We start from the raw sequence: 18,764 nt of genomic DNA, 5'->3' as shown, positions 1-18,764 counted from the left end.
ATAGCCGAGATAAGTACCAGGCGGATTACTCCATGGCTTTGAGGACAATTGCACACACTAGGGGAAAAGGCAGCTCAGATAGACAAGGGAGCACCAAATAAAGGGTTTTGGGAGGTTCCTCTTAGGATGGGAAATGCGTGATGAGAGTAGACTATAGTCCAAACAAGACTGCCACTCAATATCTCTTTTGCAAAGCACAGCACTCAAAAGGAGAGAGATAACAAAAGAGAATGCCCTGCCACAGTGGTAGGGTGGGATGGGGGATGGGGGTAAGGGGGTTGGGAGGGATACTGGGACTGGTGGTGGTGGAGAATGGGCACTGGTGGAGGGATGGGTATTTGATCATTGTATAACTGAAACCCAAGCATAAAAATTTTTAAGTCTACAACTGTACCTCATGGTGTTTCACTAATAAAAATTTAAGGAAATAAAAACCACTTTGGGTTTGATGTAAAGATAGAGAAACAGGTTAAATACATAATCCTAAATGTAAAAGCCAAAAATATGAGACTTAGAGGAAAAATATATCTCTGGCCTTGGAGTAACTTAAAGTTCATTTTAAAATATCAATAAAATGAACTTTACATAAATATTCACCATCAATAGCCACTATTAAGAGATGGTATCAGGATACTATTAAGAGAAGGTATCAAGTCACACACTGGAAAAATATTTACAACATATACTTAGGAAAGTATAAAAAATATTTATAACATACACTTAGTATCTAAAATATATAAAGAACTTCAAAATATCAAATTGAAGATATTCAAACTAACCTAATATTTGGGAAACGTTAAGTAAAGTAAAGTAAAGGCCCTCCCGTTGATCGTCGATTTGCTCGAGCGGGCCCAGTAACGTCTCCATTGGAGACTTTGTTGTTACTGTGTCTGGCATATCGAATACTCTCGGTAGCTTGCCGGGCTCTCCGAGAGGGGCGGAGGAATCAAACTTGGGTCGGCCATGTTGGCCGCTTGTAAGGCGAACGCCCTACCGCTGTGCTATCGCTCCAGCCCAGGCTTCGGCAGCACATATACTAAAATTGGAACGATACAGAGAAGATTAGCATGGCCCCTGCGCAAGGATGACACGCATGGGAAACGTTAGATTTCACAAAAGGATATGTATGAATAGTTCATTAATGAGATAATGTTCTTTGCATCCTCAGCAATTAACTAGTGGAAGTAGTGACTAGTAACTTTGTACAACCAAATTATTCGTCTACTGGTTTCGAAACATTTTCATTTGTAGAAATTAGTAAGCCACTGAACCATCTGAAGTAAGCTTGAAATGGTTCAACTGTATCTTCCTTGGAGTCAATTTCTCCTATATTTTCTTCCTCTTTTATATTATTTTTTTGATTGAGGAGATGCTAATCGGTGCCCAGGAATCATACCATCATAACAGTGGTACTCTGAGAACCATGTGGTGCAAGAAATGGAAATGGGTTAGTTGTATTCAAGGCAAGTACCTTAACCACTGGACTATCTCACTAGAGGGCCCCCCACACCTTATCTCTTGAATATATATATATATATATATATACACATATATATATATATATATATATATATATATACACTTAACCACTGGTCTATCTCCTTTAAGAGAGGTTTTTCAGTGGTTAAGACACACTCTTTGCATGTTGCCAATCCTGGTTTGATCCCTGCCCCCACATGGTCCCTAAAACACTGCCAAGAGCAGCCCCCAACACTGCAGAGCTTAAGCAGTACTGACCATATCTGCAGCACTTGCACTGAATATCTGGATGTCCACGAATTGCTGAGAGAGAGGCACCACTCAGCAACACCCTCCAAAAATTCCTAGGAAGATAGCTGATCCAAACTACACTATAAAAGTATAAATTCCTCCAACTGATGTCTCATAAAGTAATGTTTGAAATTCCTGTTATTGTAAAGTGACCCAAGTACTAAGCTTTTTAGATGTAGCCACATATTAAAATATATATTCTCTGAATGATACACCGCATGAAACAAAAATTTTGAATCAAACCCATAAAACTGACTAAGATATTTTAGATAACCCTGATATATTTAAAGAAATTTGTACTAATCTTATTTTTGTGGTTTGTTACTGGGACCAAAGTTGAACTTTGAAGTTGCAGGAGAAAAGCATTATTCCAATTCTTTTAAAAATCACAAATCACAAATCATCCTGTTAATCGTCGACTGCCTCGAGCAGGCCCCAGTAACGTCTCCTTCATCCTAGCCCTGAGATTATATTCAAGGCTCTTTAGGAGAATGAGACCCATCATTGTTACTGGTATTTGGCATATTGGGTACGCCATGGGGAGTTTGCCAGACTCTGCCGTAATTCTAATTCTAATTCTAATTCTAATTCTAATTCTTTTAAACGTTGGAATTTTTCAGAAGGTAAAAGAAATGATTTAACTTTTTAACTTTCTATGTATTCATTTAAAAAAATAAGAAATCTCTAAACCAATAAATTCTAGATACCAATTTGCAGTTGAAAGGAGCTACAAAAATCAGGGAATTTGAGAATGTTCGATATAAATCTGTCAATTTTAATACACTACTCAGTCTAAGTTCCCAAAATGCAATGACTACCAATGATTGTCAGGTTTATTACTGTATTTTATTAAAGGTTTTCTTCCTTTTTTAAGGCAGGAAAAAGCCACATTTGATGATGTTCAGTTTATGTCTGTGGTCAGAAACTACTCCTGCTAGTAATGGGAGGACCATATAAGGTGTAAGGGATGGAACAGGGATGGCCAATGCAAGGCAACCATAACTCCTGTACCATCTCTTTGATTTCTATGTTCCATTTTTCAAATAACCATAATTAAAAAGTGTACATAGTTGGGCCAGAGAGGTAGTACAGCCGGTAGGGTGTTTGTCTTGCATGCCGCAGACCTGGGTTCAATTCACAGTAACTTATGTGGTCCAACAAGTACCGCCAGGAGTAATTCCTGAGCATCGCTAGTTGTGGCCCAAAATCCCAAATACAATTCAGGAAAGTTAACCTGGCATCTGGATATACTTAATATACACAATACATACACAATATACACAATCTGGATATACTTAGTATACTTAACATACTGGATATCCTTAATATAAACAAAGGGATGTACCCAGTTGAAGCAGTCAAGCCAGTTGCAGTGAGCAGTACTTAGTAGCAGGCCTACTGAGAACAAATGAGAGTAGCACTGGAGGCCCCTGTGATATACACCAGTGGTTCTAGTGGGCCCTGGAACCACAGAGCCCAAACACCTCCTCATCCCTGGCTCTAACTCTGAAGCACCTGATTGGCAGAATACCACTGGATGTGCGCAAGGCTTCCAATGCACTGTCTGCTCCCGGTAAATAACATTCCCCAATAAATAAATAAAACTAAATAAATATAGGATATAAAATATATAAAATACTGTCACTGTCAAAATACTGTCACCTCCCATTGTTCTTCGATTTGCTCAAGCGGGTCCAGTAACATCTCCATTGTGAGCCTTGTTGCTACTGAGTTTGGCATATCGAATATGTCACAGGGAGCTTGCCAGGCTTTGCCATGCTGGCAAGATACTCTCCGTAGCTTGCCAGGCTCTCCGAGAGGGATATAAAATATAAAATAAATATATATTTTAAAATAAGGAAATGTCATTAAAAATAAATAAGATTTTCAATATCAGCTGATTCCATAGAGGTGTACAAAGCAAAGATATTGAAAATACTACCAAAACAGGTAATTTATATATAACATTTAATCATTACAATGATCCAGAAGGGAAAAGCAGCCTAATACTCTCTAAATAAGAAAATGAAAACTCAGATTTGGAGTGTGTCCAAAGTTGCACGGTGAGGACAAATCTTAAAATAGGGCCTTTTTTAATTCAATGTTGTTCCACTGATAAAAGATCCTGGCAAGTCTTGTATGAAAGATGGATGTTAGAGCATGATTCTGAATAAGAGGTGAGAGGTAAGAACTCACAGTTCTGGTATAAAGTCTGGAATAGTTTTCTGACACTTAACTTTTAACATAGAGGGAGTAATGTAAAGCTATTGCCCTGGAAGTGTTCAAATAAATGAGTAGAACTTTGATCCCATGATCTTCACCCCTTGATGTTATACCCAATAAATATGCTATCGTACATGCAAAAAATCGACGAGGTAGGTACAATTAGGACTGCTCATTGGTTGACCTTAAAATAGGGATTTAAATCTGAATCTTCATGTAAAAACTTTTTCCTTCTCAAGAAACTCGTATTACTCAAAAAATGTTTAAAATTGTGACTTGATTTGGAGATAACCCATATATAATGTATTTGCTTTATAGCTCTCAACAGTTTGAACTGTGTAAATCTCATGTGGAATCATGCTCATGCTTGCAATTAGCTAATTTTCATCACAAAAATGTCATTACTCTGGAAATCTTTGCAAAGTGACCTAGCAATCTTCTATCCTGAATTATCAATGTTTATTTCATAATTCATTGGATCACTTGTTTCACCCGTAGGAAACCAAATATATCTGCACTCATCTTCTAAAAATGTTCTTATACCTTTATCTTGAACTTAACTTAAAATTTCTTATATTAATATTTTCTTATTTTTTATGGATAATGTTTTTTGTTTGTATTCTTCCATCTGAGAAGAGGCAGTCAAAGTCGATTATTTAAGATTCAAACAGAATTATTATTTCGCCTAACATGTGCTCAATTTTCAACTATTTTTGGAGATAAACTATTTCAATAAATTTTAACTGCTGAAAGCCAAGAAACAGTGAAGAGTTTTCTGAATACCAAATACTGACCACAGAAACCACCATCATGAATCACTAGATTACAAAACAGTCTCTTGCTGTTAACTTCCTCATATATCATATTTACAATGGAGACCTTTAAAGCAAAATTTGAAATAAAAATAAACTAAAATATTTTAGAAACTTCTATTACTGGATATAAATCAGGACACAACTCACAGTCTATATTCAGTCTATAGTGAGTAAATACAGCTAAGTAAAAAGAATATAAAGCAAGCAAAATCCTCCTGGAGATTGAGAGACACTGAAAAAATTTTTATTTCAGACAAAACTGTAGACTGTTCATGTTCCCTCCCCACAGATGAAAGTATGTATGTTGAAATCTAATTTCCAGTGTGATGTATTTGTACGTGAGTCATTGTGTAGGTGATTAGATAATGATGGTGGGCTCTTCATGAATGAGATAGTACCCTAATAAAAGAAGCCTCCATGAGGGAGGACACAGTGCAAAGATGGTCATCTATAACCCAGGATATGGGCTTTCACCAGACACTCAATCCACTAGCAACTGATCGTGGCGTTTTCAGCCTCCACTAATATGAAAAATAAATTTGTGGTTTATAATCCACAAAGTTTATGAATTATTTTTGTTATAGCACTCCAATAGACTAAGATAGTCAAATACCGATTCCTCAAATAATTAAAATGTAATGCCAGGAATATAACCAAAACATATTTAATATAAGTTTAACAACTACAGGGTCAAAAGAGAGAACAGGGGCTGGAGCAATAGCACAGCGGGTAGGGCGTTTGCCTTGCACAGGGCCGACCCGGGTTCAATTCCCAGCATCCCATATGGTCCCCTGAGCACTGCCAGGAGTAACTCCTGAGTGCAGAGACAGGAGTAACCCCTGTGCATTGCTAGGTGTGACCCAAAAAGCAAAAAAAAAAAAGGACAAAAGAGATAGAACAGTTAGTAGAGAGCTTGCATGTAGCTGACCAGGTTCAATCTGATACACCAGAAGTCTCAATCACTGCAAGGAGTAGCCCCTGAGTGCAGAGTCATGAGTAAGTCCTGAGCATAGCCGGCATGGCTCAAAATTTTTAAAAAAAATAGTATAAAGAAAGACAAAAAATTTGTTGATTGACAGATTTATCTGATGGAGCCAGGGTCCTATTCCTTATGCCATTCACCACTGGAATATATTGACCCCTTGATAGAAATTACCAAAGCCACAGTTAAGAAAATAATGATAATTTCCAATGTAAATGGAGGGTTATATTGCACTCAGGGTATGTGAGCTCACTATATCGGCTATACCCATTTACCATTACATTACTAGATTGTTGTTCTTTTATTCCTATTCTACAGATAAGGAAACAGGATACATGTATAAACTGTAAGCAATTTTAGAGCTAGTGTAGTTGTCACCTAGGATCCAACTTCCAATCTACCTGCTTTAAAAACATGATTCTCTTAACAAACACATTATACCACTATGCCTACAACTTAAAAGTTCTTCATGGTACCTATTTTAAAGTAAAATGGTCATTAAATATTAAATGTGTCAATGAAATTGTTACAAAACTTTATCGTACTGTGTTCTATACTCAATACTATGGCTTAGGAGTTAAAATGTTGTCATCATAATTATCATCTCTATCATGGAACACAGACATTGATCATTATGTTTGAGACATATTAAATATGCACATTAGTCCTATGAGCACAGTTTCATTATCATCCCCATCTTCTGGTGAGAAACCCAAAGTTTTTAACCGACTGAAGATGAAAGCTGACTCCTGAAATTGGGAGCTTTTCTTATTTATATTTATATTAAATATATATATATAAATTGGCATAATATTTGTTTCTTAGTATAAATAGTTAAATTCAAAAACATTTCAAATCCATATAAAATATATGCTAATAAACTATAGTTTTAAAATGTGCTGTTGTATTAAAATTATAAAGTATCAAAATGGAAAAAATAAGAAATGCACTGTTAATAATGACACACTCCAGAAATCATCACAAAAGTAACCAACAAAAAAGAACACACTGCCAAGGACATAAATCACTTAAAAAACTTCAAGAACTAGAAAACTCAGTACTTAAAAGTGTTTTAAATGAAAAAAATTCTTAGTTTTACAAGTCTCGAATTTTCCCAGTACCATGTTTACCCTTTCATCATTACAACAGCACTATTAGATTGTTCTTTTAGCCCTATTCTATAGTTGAGGAAAAAGGCCATAAACTGTAAGCAATGTACATAAATCAGACAGCTCAAAATATCACTTGTAAAATATATGCAAATATCCCCACTAAAATTTTTGCAAAACATATTCAGATATATTTCTAAGTATATATGTGCAAACCATATTGCAAAGTTGTAATAATTTAAAGTAATGCTGCCATTATGATGGAGGAAAAAGTCCAGAAAGTAAATCTCTGAAATTATACTAATACATTGTAAAATTTCTTTATTTTTTAACAGTTGTATAACCAACTGTTGGTGAGAAAAAGAAAGAGCAATTCTTATGCACATAAATTAAGGGCAAGCAGCTAAAGTCATAATAGGAAAATATAGATATGTTTTACGGAATAGGTTTGCTTCAACTTTTATAAATAAAAGAACCCACAAAGACAAAGAAAATTTGAGATGAAATGCTTACCTGCTTTAAAAACATGATTCTCTTAACAAACACATTATACCACTATACTTACAACAAAAGTTCTTCGTGGTATCTATTCTAAAGTAAAATGTTCATTAAATATTAAATGTATAAAAATTATAAATTTAAATATTTGAATTCATTAAATATTAAATATTAAACCCAAAACGCAATAATTATTGTCCTTGCATGGGTCAAGATTGATTTGAGTTTCTAGTTAAAAATAAAAACTCATTCCTAAAATCTTTCCTCCATTCCTTTTTACCTACAAGGTAAGTTCCTTTGATAATGTCTGTTTCTCTTCATTATGCTGCAATCACTAAGTGAACAGGGATTTTGGAGGGGTTTGTTCAGAAGAATTCCAATATCCCAAACAGCTATTTTTCTGTTCTCAATTTAAAAATAGCTGAGAAAGCAATCCATAAAATTATGTCATATGATCCATTTTAAGTTACTATAGTATTCTGAAATATCTATTGATATGCTTTGTAAATATACACAGCAAGATTTATATTACAACTATACATTACAACTTTTTGTTCAATGAGTAAATAGACATAAAAGTAACTAAATCTCTAAATAAAGATGAGGAATTAACTGCCTCTTTAAAAAAATAACTGCCAAAGTTTATTTATTATCATGGGAGGGACAAAACATTGACTACCTTCTTTAAAAGGCAGTTTTCAGACCTTCCAGACTGCAGTGGAAGGCATACAATTACAGAGGTCACAAGCATACAAACTCTTTTTGAACCACTGACTAGAGCATTTAAAAACAGCTGAAGTACAGTTGCCCAAAGGGGAACAGCAGTATACTGTGACATGAAGACCGTGCCTACACCGAAACACAGAAAGAAAGTGGTTTCAAAGGTTCTAGCTCTTGGGCAGACACAGCTCTGCAGGGCTGTCTTTTACTCTCCTGCCAGTACATTTGGGTTCAGCAGGTGTGACTATGTGGTAAGAAGAGCGCAAGAAGTTGGAGGAAAGTTACTGCTTACTGAGTTTATGGGCATTATTATTAAGGTAGTGGGAGAATTAGCAGATCAGTAGGCAACCCCCAAAGCTCCTCTCAGTGACAATTAAAAACATCACCAAATAATTTGATTTTGTTATGCATATTTTACTTGTCAAGTCTCGGTAAATTTACTGTTTGTCCTCCATATACAAGTACTTTATTGCACATTGATAATTTAAGGCAAAACCTGAATCTTGCTTTTAAAGTGTTTATAAATTAGACAGCTTTGGATACAAGTAGGCCATTTATTTTGTCAGCCCCCTAGTGTTTGCCATTATTAAAGTATTTATTGGTTTCTAAAAGTGTATCACTTGTGCCACAAATCACACGTCAATGCATCAGCACTTCAAGTAGATCAGAATTTATTGAATGAGTTAATGGGTCTATCAATGCAACACAGGTTTTTCAACCAGGGAAAGTTTTACATATGAGAAGAATTGTTTTTCATTCATGCTTTTCATTCATGCATGCTTGCATGATTTCAGTCGATAAAATGAAATGAGTAGATACTATGTGTAAGTCACCATGTCTGGAGCTAGATGTACATTTGGAAACAAAAAAGACTCTTTCTTCCCACATGGAACTTATAATACACTAGAAATAAGATTTTAAAAGTAATTATATAATCATGATTTGTAAATGCCGTATTTTACTTATTTGCCACCATTTTACTTTTTTCATTTTTATTTGGATTAAGATGCCATGACTTACAAAACTGTTCATAATAGAGTTGTTTCAGGTATATAATGTTTCAACATCAATACCACCACTAATATCCCAATACCACTACCAATGTCCCACATTACCTCCCACTGCCCAGCTTGCTTCCTGGAAAGACATAAAACAAATTTATGTCACATTATTCGCTCAAATAAAACTTAAAGGAATGGTAAATGGAACTATAAGAAAATATATTAATATAAATCAATTTATGATGGGCTGGAGCGATAGCACAGCGGACAGGGCATTTGCCTTGCAAATGGCCAACATGGTCAACCCAAGTTCGACTCCTACGCCCAACTCGGAGAGCCTGACAAGCCACCGAGAGTATCTCACCTGTACGGCAGAACCTGACAAGCTAGCTACCCCTGACGTATTTGATATGCCAAACACAGTAACAATTGTCACAATGGAGATGTTACTGAGCCCGCTAGAGCAAATCAATGAACAATGGGAGGACAGTGAACAGTGACAATTTATGATGATTTATTGCTATATGATTTTAACCTGTCACTGTCACTGCCACTGTCCTCCCATTGTTCATCAATTTGTTCTAGTGGGCCCAGTAACATCTCCATTGTGAGACTTGTTGTTACTGTGTTTGGCATTTCGAATACATCACGGGTAGCTTGCCAGGCTTTGCCATGTGGGCAAGATACTCTCAGTAGCTTGCCAGGCTCTCCGAGAGGGGATATGATTTTAACCTATGTAAATAAATTCATAGCATTTAATACAATATAGTAAAATTCCTATTCTCGTTTACATAACTTAAGTTTTCAAACTCTGGCATCTAAAATATATTGCATTAAACTGTATTTTGTACTTGGGGCATCTAAAATATATTGCATTAAACTGTATTTTGTACTTGGGTCTTATTGTGGCAATTATGTCTTCATCTTCCCTGTAATAAACAAAACTTTTAAAAAATTATCTGATAATTTATTTTATTTTCCATGTAATAGAAAAAACCTACAAATGTAAAATTTAGCAAGAGTGAAGATGATTAAGAAAAATTTTAAAATGCATATTTTTTAAAGATACAGTGATTTTTTTCTTCTCACCATGTAACAAATTGATGGGAGAGTCAAGATTTGACCTCAGGCAGTTTGTCTCTCAAACTTGTGCATTGATCATGTTTGTGTTTAATCATGCTTGACTGCCTCAGGCTGGAGTGATAGCACAGTGGGTAGGGCGTTTGCCTTGCATGAAGCCGACCCGAGTATCGACCCTTTCAGAGAACCCGGCAAACTACCCTCACAGCAGAGTCTGGCCAGCTCCCCATGGCGTACTTGATATGCCAAAAGCAGTAACAAGAAGTCTCACAATGGAAACGTTACTGGTGCCTGCTCGAGCAAATCGATGAACAATGGGAGGGCAGTGCAGTGCTACGGTGATTTGAAAACAGTGAAAGGCAATATATGGTATGTATATGTGCACTCTGAAATAGTAGGGATTTGTAGAGGATGCTCAGGGAAGCTAATCAGGTGAAGGTGATCTGGAAACTAAAAAATAGTAATAAATGAGAAGAGAAAGGTGGGGCTGAGCCACTGTGCAGAGTTAAGGCACTTGCCTTTCATACAGTCACCCTGTTTAATGCCCAGCACTACATGATACCCTGAACGCTTCAAGGATAATTCCTGAACAGAGAGCCATAAGGTATGGTCCAAATACCAAAATAAATTTTAAAAAAGTAAAATTGAAAAGCTGGAGTGATAGTAGAGCTGGTAGGGTGTTTGCCTTGCATGCAGCCAACCTAAGTCGGATATCCACATCTCAAATAGACCCCTGAGCACCATCAGGAGTAATTACTGAGTAATCCCTGAGTAACCCCCATATACAAAAGAAAAAAAAGTAACATAAAAATATATAGGAATAAGTAAGCACTGTAGCACTGTCCTCCTGTTGTTCATCGATTTGCTCAAGCAGGCCCAGTAACGTCTCTATTGTGAGACTTGTTACTGTGTTTGGCATATCAAATACCTCACGGGGAGCTTACCAGGCTTTGCTGTGCTTGCAAGATACTCTCGGTAGCTGGCCGATCTCTGAAAGGGGTGGAGGAATCGAACCTGGCTGGATTCCGGAATAAGTAAATAAAATTATAGTTCCAAAAAGATGATGAGCAAAGACCTAAAAAGAATAAATGTGAAAAAAAAACCTTTGAGCAGGAATTTGTGCATTAGATAATTATTCAGCAGATACATGTTATAAAAACAATAACTGCATTGTAAACACAATGATATACCACTAGGCTATAAGACAAGAATAAATCATGCAATTTGCCACTAGGCTGATGAAACTGGAGAGTATCATGCTGAGTTAAGTCAGTGAGTGGAAAGAAACAAATACAGAATGAGCTGTCCCATCTGTGAGACATAAAGCACAGTTAAAAAAAAAAAAAACAGCCAATGACTAGGGGCTACCAAGCCTGAGAATTGACCTATAGAACACTGCCTAAAACAACGTGGAGGGAAGAAGGCACTCAGGTGTGGAGGGTGATGGTATTGAACACTGTGTGCATGAAACCCTATCTTAACAGTATTAATAATCACAGTGACTAAAATAAAAATTTGGAAAAAGTACAATAAAAATATCACTGTACCAGTGTATCACTGTCATCCTGTCATCCCGTTGGTCATCAAATTACTCGAGCGGGTACCAGTAATGTCTCTATTCCTCCCAGCCCTGAGATTTTAGCAGCTCTTCTTATCTTTTTCCAAGGATTGGAGGCTCTTTCAGGGTCAGGGGAATGAGACCTAATGCTGTTACTGTACTTGGCATATCGAGTATACCACAAGGAGCTTGTCAGGCTCTGCCCGTGTGGGCGGGATATTCTTGGTAGCTTGCCGGATTCTCTGAGAGGCATAAATGGGTAGGAAGTGTCTTATAATGTGTTTGTGGCTGTGTGGTCCAAAAAGCGACATGGAGCGTGGACATGGTTGGGCAGTGGAGGTCAGCTACCTAGGCTGGGTCCCTTGGGGTGGGAAGGGCTCTCACCCACCCCGTAGCCTGGCACGGAGTCCAGTGGCATGGTTCTGGGAGCCTCCTTTTATACTCTCATCTGGGATGAGCATCTGTGAATTCTGGAGGGTGGCTGATGATTATCTGGTGCCGGCAGGGTGTGGCTTATGGGTGTGATCCCGGAGAGACTCAATAAAAATATAATTTATAGGAAATAAAGTTAGACAATTCTGAGATGCTGTTGGCAAAACATACTTCACATAATACTGTCATTATACTAAGTATAGTATGAATGGCTGAAAATCAATTTTCAGGTAAAGAACACACATGATGACCTCTCAGTATCCGTATTGCAGACCATAGTGCCCAGAAGGAGAAAGAGGGAGAAAGAAAGAGAGAGGGAGGGGGAAAGTGACTGCTATAGATATAAGCTGGGGAAGAGGAGATTGCAGCAGGGAAAATGGGTCATTGGTGGTGGAAAGTTACTCAACTTTTGAGCAATCACAGAAGTGGAGTTCAATGGAATCAAGGGTAAGGAAAGGTAGCACTGCACTGCACTGCACTGTCCTCCCGCTGTTCATCGATTTGCTCGAGCGGGCCCAGTAACGTCTCCGTTGTGAGACTTGTTACTGTGTTTGGCATATTGAATATGTCACAGGTAGCTCGCCAGGATTTGCCGTGAGGGTGAGATACTCTTGGTAGCTTGCCAGGCTCTCTGAGAGGGGCGGAGGAACTGAACTCAGGTCGGTCAAGTTGGCCACGTGCAAGGCAAACACCCTACCGCTGTGCTATCGCTCCAGCCCAAGGAAAGGTAAGAAGACAAATCTTTTTATTTTGGGGCCACAACTGGCTGTGCTCAAGGATTACTCCTGGCTCTGCACTCAGGGGCCACTTCTGAAAGGTTCAAAGGAACATGTGGATTTCCTGGAATGGTACCTGGGTTAGCCATGTGCACAGCAAGTTCCTTACCTTCTGTACTATCTCTCTGGCCTCAAGACAAAAGATTTTTAAGAAACAGAGACATAGATTAGAGGTAAAATACTTGCCATGCACATACGGAATCCTAGTTTCAATCCCAAATTTTAAAAAAAAAGTGTGAATATTCTGATAAGAAATGGTAAGAAGTATAGAACTTGTGCTGCTCAAAAATGATGATAGCATACAGTGAATATCATTGTAAGCAGATTCCAAAAAATGCAATTTTATTTTATTTAGAATCTTTCTGTGTAGATAAGTCTAGGAAGTTTAATATCAGATTAGTAAAAGGGCCATAGGCCCATTGTCTCCCCCCCTCCCCCCTCCACAGGACACACACAGAGTTGCTGCAGGGGAAAGAAAAGGGAAGGGGGTTTCAGGGCTGTGTTAGAGTGGAGTAATGTAGTGGGAGAGAATAAACCGAGGCTTTCTACAAATTAGACATGTGCTTTACCACTGGAAATAGTTCCATGGACCTCAGGTGTTCAGATCTTTAAAGCAATAACCGGTAGAGAAGAAGCAAGATACTGAAACCACCGTGGAAATTCAGAATGTCATGATGGTTAGTAATGAACTCCAATGAGGGACAAAATCATTGATGCAAGAAAGTATAAAGGTCGAACTCAGCAGCAATTTGAGATAGTTTTTAACAGAGCAAGCAGCACACTACCTCAGCCATCTGATGCTGCGAGGCCAAGGAACTTAGAAAAGAGCACAACTCTAATTACTTCCTGCAAAGCAGTTGAGGAGAAAGGAGTTAAAAAATGAGTTGGAATCAGAACCATGTGGAGTAAAGTCCGAACTCTGTCATTGAATTACCTTTTCAAAGCTCTGGAACCTGATCTGCTAAGTAACATTCAGAATGCTCTCTCTGCTTATGTTCTGTTATGAAGGATATGAATAAGAAATTTTACTCATTGGGTAATTATCATATAAGGAGAGTAAATAAAGCATGTAGAAGTTCATTCCAACTATCAAGTATTGTGTCAAAATAGAATTAATAAGGATGATCTAATATCAGATGGAGTGGTTTTCATGATTTTCTAAAATGTTTAAAATAAATCAAACTCTAGTTTATTAAATAAATGTATTTGGGTTAAATGATTGCTCAAATAAACCATAAAATGCAATTCTCAAATTCATGTTATCTGAGAATATTCAGAGTTTTTGTTTCACTAAAAATTCTTAATGGGGTTACATAGAGATATAATTAAATGCAGAAGGAAGTAAGGTAAATTAAATAACTTCATTAAACTAGCAGGAATTAAAAACCTTGTTAACCTTTAAATTCTAGTTGTCCTATATTCTGTATCTGGAAATTACCGAGAAGGCATTCCTATACACATATTAAATAGCAATGAAGCAACATCCAAGAGCAGTAGATACTAGGAAACCAAAATAAAGGGCTAGGGAGAAAGCTTGAAGCGCTGGCACGCCTGTGTCACATTCTCAAGCTTTCTTCCTAGTCCTTTCATTTTGGTTTGTAGTATTCCACTGCTCCTCTATGTTGCTATTTAATATGATGCCAGAACTCCTGATTTGAACCCTGGCATGAAAAGGTCCCTGAGTCCACCAAATGAGTACTGAGCTGGGCTAGACCTCATGCCCAAGGATGCACTGTCCCCCAATACCAACAAAAAATACAAAATAAAGTATAAAATCATCTTGAAATTAAAGTGAATGGCAAGATTTTGAGAAAATTCTTTTGAATCACTTCTCGAGTATTCCTATTTTTTCTCCATCTTCACTATATTAACTGCTAACATATTATTCTGAAAGACACATGAACTCTTTCTAACCAAAAAAGAGAATCCTCCAAACTTTCTCTCTGAACAAAAAGGAATGACATTTTACTTATGAAATTTTTAAAATGTCATCTCAGGAAAATATGATTTATCTATTCCATTACACCTACAAGATACACAGTCATTAGATAGAATGTGTTTAGCAATAAGAAATCACTTAAAAATATCTCCATGATATAAGATGTGCTACTGAGACAAAGATTGGCTGCATAGTATAAAAATAAAAAAAACCCTACACTTAAACTATATTTTAGATCTAAAATATGATTTAGACCATGTTATCTTAAGAAATTATTTTACTTCTCTTACTCACCATTTTCTCATTCATATGTAAATAGTAGTAGTTATTGGTCCAAAGTGTTTGAGAATCAAAGAAGGTCATTAAAACCGTCCAACAGAAAGCATGCACTCTATAAATGGTAGACAGTAGCCACAGTACTTGAGAGAGAGATTAAAACTGAATATCTCTGTTAACTCGGCAAACAAGATGTTTTAACATGATGGTTGTCCCCTTCCAAAATATTCCAGACCAATGCTTTAAAAATTATTGCTGCTAGGTCAAAACTCAGGACTGGAAATGCCTGAATCTATTAAAGGAAACTGTCTCTGAGGAGCTGCTTTATTTTCACTGAAGATACAAAACAAACATAAAAAGCACTGTTTTTGTGGGTCGGAGTAATAATTCAGTAGGTAGGGTACTTGCTTTGCACACAGCAGACCCATGTTCGATTCTGGGATACCACATGATCCCCGAGCATCACCAGATATAATTCTTAAACCCATAAAGCAAAACAAACAAAAAGGCACTTCATACCAAGGATAAACGATTGTATATTTCTATCAAACAATCTTTGTTAGAAAGTCCTTTCAAGACAGACTCATTCTACAACATAGATTCTAAGGAACAATTCTATAAAAATTTGAGAAACAGAGCTCTTAAAGTTCCTGAAACTTTTTGAATTTTTTTTAAATATAAAAGATCTTGCTGTATAAAATGTGTGGCTATAGGAGCAGAAAAGTAGCAGAGTGCGTTAGGTGTTTGCCGAAGGCACAGGGACCCAGAGTTCAATCCCTGACACCTGATATGGTCCCCAGAGTCAGGTCAGTAGTGACCCCTGAGTAAACCAGGAGTAAACCCTGATTGCTTTGGTATGCGCCCCCCCAAAAAACTTCAAAGCAAGAAAAAGTATCACTCAATTCAATAAATACTAAGTGACTATTTTGAGTTTTGCTATTGTTGTTTACTTGTGGTGTTTGTTTGACATGCTATAGTTTTCTAGAAAACATAACATAAGCAAAAAATTATTATATAAAAATTTAGCATATAAGTATTAAAGTGTCTTAAGTGATAACTTGTCTGCAGATATTTCAAACACAGCATTTATGCTACAACATTTGATTATAGAAAGAAAAGTAAGATGCACAGGAAGAAATATAAAAATAATGTGAATAAAATTAGAGTTCAATTAGCATGTGGACAGAAAGCACTGTGAGAGGAGAAGAGCAACACAGATGTGAGCTCAGCGCCGCCAGCCTAGAATTTACAGTTCCTTGAGGGATTTGTCAACTTAGTTCAAATAAAATCTCTTCCAAGGTTCCACCTGACTGTTCAAGTGTTTCCTGCTCAAGAGTAATAAGCTTATTTTACCCTGTCTTCATAAAATCTCCAGTATCAATAAAATGTAAATGGTCAGCCTGACCTCCATGCAGGAGGATTATTTTTGCCCTCCCTGAAAAAATGACTTATCAGACCACAAGTACTAACCTTAAAGAATAGGGGATGGGTCTGAAACCCACTTAAGAGATTACCTTTGAATCAAGCACACTATCATGTAATAATAGATTAAAACCTTGGTCAACCCATTTATGGAATGTCACACTACATTAAATTATTTCACAAGAGACTGATCAGTTTGATAAAGACACAGTTTAGAAGCCAGAGAAAGTAAAGCTAAGATACAGAGTCAATCTTCTTTCTCCAAATAACAATCACATTCGAAAGTGCTTTAGTACTTAAAAAGCCTTCACCTACCTAAATCCTCACTTTACCACATACACTATAAATCTTCAGTTGAACAAATCCTACATAGCTACTATACCTATAATAAAGAATAGTATTTTCGAAAATACTTCTACATTTTCTTCTAAAATCTAACTAAATAATTACAGGCCATCCTATCCTTGTGCGTTCTACAAAACTGAGCCCTACTTGTAATGCTTTCATTTCTTTAGTGAGCAAAATCAATAAAAACATAAAAAATTTTCTCTGGAATGATGCGAAAACATTTTCAAACAAGCAAATAGTTTAGATGTCTCATTCTTTACATCACAGTTTATAATTTTAAACTTAAACACTTTTGACATTTTCTTTCAATGCTGTGTGCACTTAATTGCCTTTCTACCCACAAAATTCTTGAACACAGTGTAATGAGGTTTTTTCTGGAATGGAAGGTCAATGCTAGCAGTAATTATTTTCATATTCTACTATACACTGCAATGCCTTTGGACCTTAAAAGTTTTTTTTCCCTCCTTCCAAATGTGTCATCTTTCCACACAGGTATCATTGCTTTTGCATATGCTTTTATATTTTCCTACATGCTTAATACTGACCATGTTTTATTGGTCTGATTAAGCCTGACCTATAACTTCTAATACTTTGTTTTTCTGGATCAGAGAAAGAATCTTGAAAAGCAAGAGAAATGGACTTTTAGAGATGACATAAAGTCTAAATATAGTATGATTTAAAAAAAATCCCAATGGGCCTTTTGGAGGCAATTCCCAATCAGGTCAGAGATTCAGAGAACGGTTGAAGCTGTGCTGCTCAGGCCCTGTGGACTCAAGATTGTTGGGGTCACCCTGGCATTGCTCAAGGGGGACTCTGGGAACAAACCAGCAGTGTTCTTGGGCCTCTAAAGGTATATCCTGCCATGCTCAAGGAATCATGTGGTTATGGGAATCAAACACTTTAAAAGTGTTGTGGGTTGGCTACATGCAAATTGTGCACCTTGACCCCTATACTATTTCACTGGCACCAAAATTAAGCATAAATTTTAACAGCCGGAAATTTTGATGCATTCTTAAAATTTCTCAGCTACATAGACAGGCAAAGCAAAACCTTTTACAAACACTGTGAATACAAATTGTTTCCCAAATGACAGTTTTAGGCAGAACACCTCAAATCAAAGTACAAAATCCAGAGTTGCTCTACAATTCAAAATCCAATTTACTTCCATTAATTCTTTAAGCCTCGGGATTTGATAATGGAGACTTCCCATTATCACTTTTCCACCTCACAGGAAATGAACTAAAATTTTCTCAATGTTTGGGATATTTTCTCATTATTAACAGATGGCATGATTTGACAGTGTAATGGTTACTCAAGTGACTATCCATCAAGAACATGGCAAGGTGAGAGGTGAAAAGGGAAATGGGGGATGGAAACGGAGAGAAGAAAACAAGGAGAGACTTCAGGACTACACAGTAAATACACCACTGAAGCAAACTGGAGAGTGTTGGGGTGAACTGTCAAAAAGCATGAAGAGAAAATGTTGAGAGGGTGTGACAGTGACTCCAAGGCATGGTTTTAAAGACTACGTCATCATATATTAGAACTTAAATGAAAGGTTTACCAGTTAGGGTTCAATTTAACAAAATTATGCCCAGTCATTGACAGTGACTGGTAAACAAAAGTACATACAGAAGGATCAATACCTGGCGGAAATAGGTAGTATCATAACTTCGTCATGTCATTTCGTATTTTTTGTATTATTTAAAAATATGTAGGTTCCAGGATACATTTTACACCTTGACAGAAAAGGATAATAAGCAGGCCTCTCTTATTGGTATTGCAAATATTAATAAATGTGAATAGATAGAATAT

The 18,764-nt window shown here is 36.7% G+C and overlaps 1 protein-coding gene and 1 pseudogene across 2 annotated transcripts in view; one reads left to right on the top strand and one right to left on the bottom strand.

Annotated features, from left to right (window-relative positions):
- The window catches only part of EDIL3 (EGF like repeats and discoidin domains 3), a 489,148-nt gene that overhangs the window by 464,404 nt on the left and 5,980 nt on the right, over positions 1-18,764 (bottom strand). The gene's annotated exons all lie outside the window — the stretch shown is intronic.
- On the top strand, positions 1,017-1,113 carry LOC130021925 (uncharacterized; annotated as a pseudogene).

This window comes from Sorex fumeus, unplaced genomic scaffold, assembly GCF_029834395.1.
Source record: "Sorex fumeus unplaced genomic scaffold, SorFum_2.1 ptg000018l, whole genome shotgun sequence".
In the NCBI taxonomy this organism is placed as follows: domain Eukaryota; kingdom Metazoa; phylum Chordata; class Mammalia; order Eulipotyphla; family Soricidae; genus Sorex; species Sorex fumeus.
The sequence above is the reverse complement of the archived record's forward strand: the minus strand, read 5'-3'. Positions and strand labels throughout refer to the sequence as shown.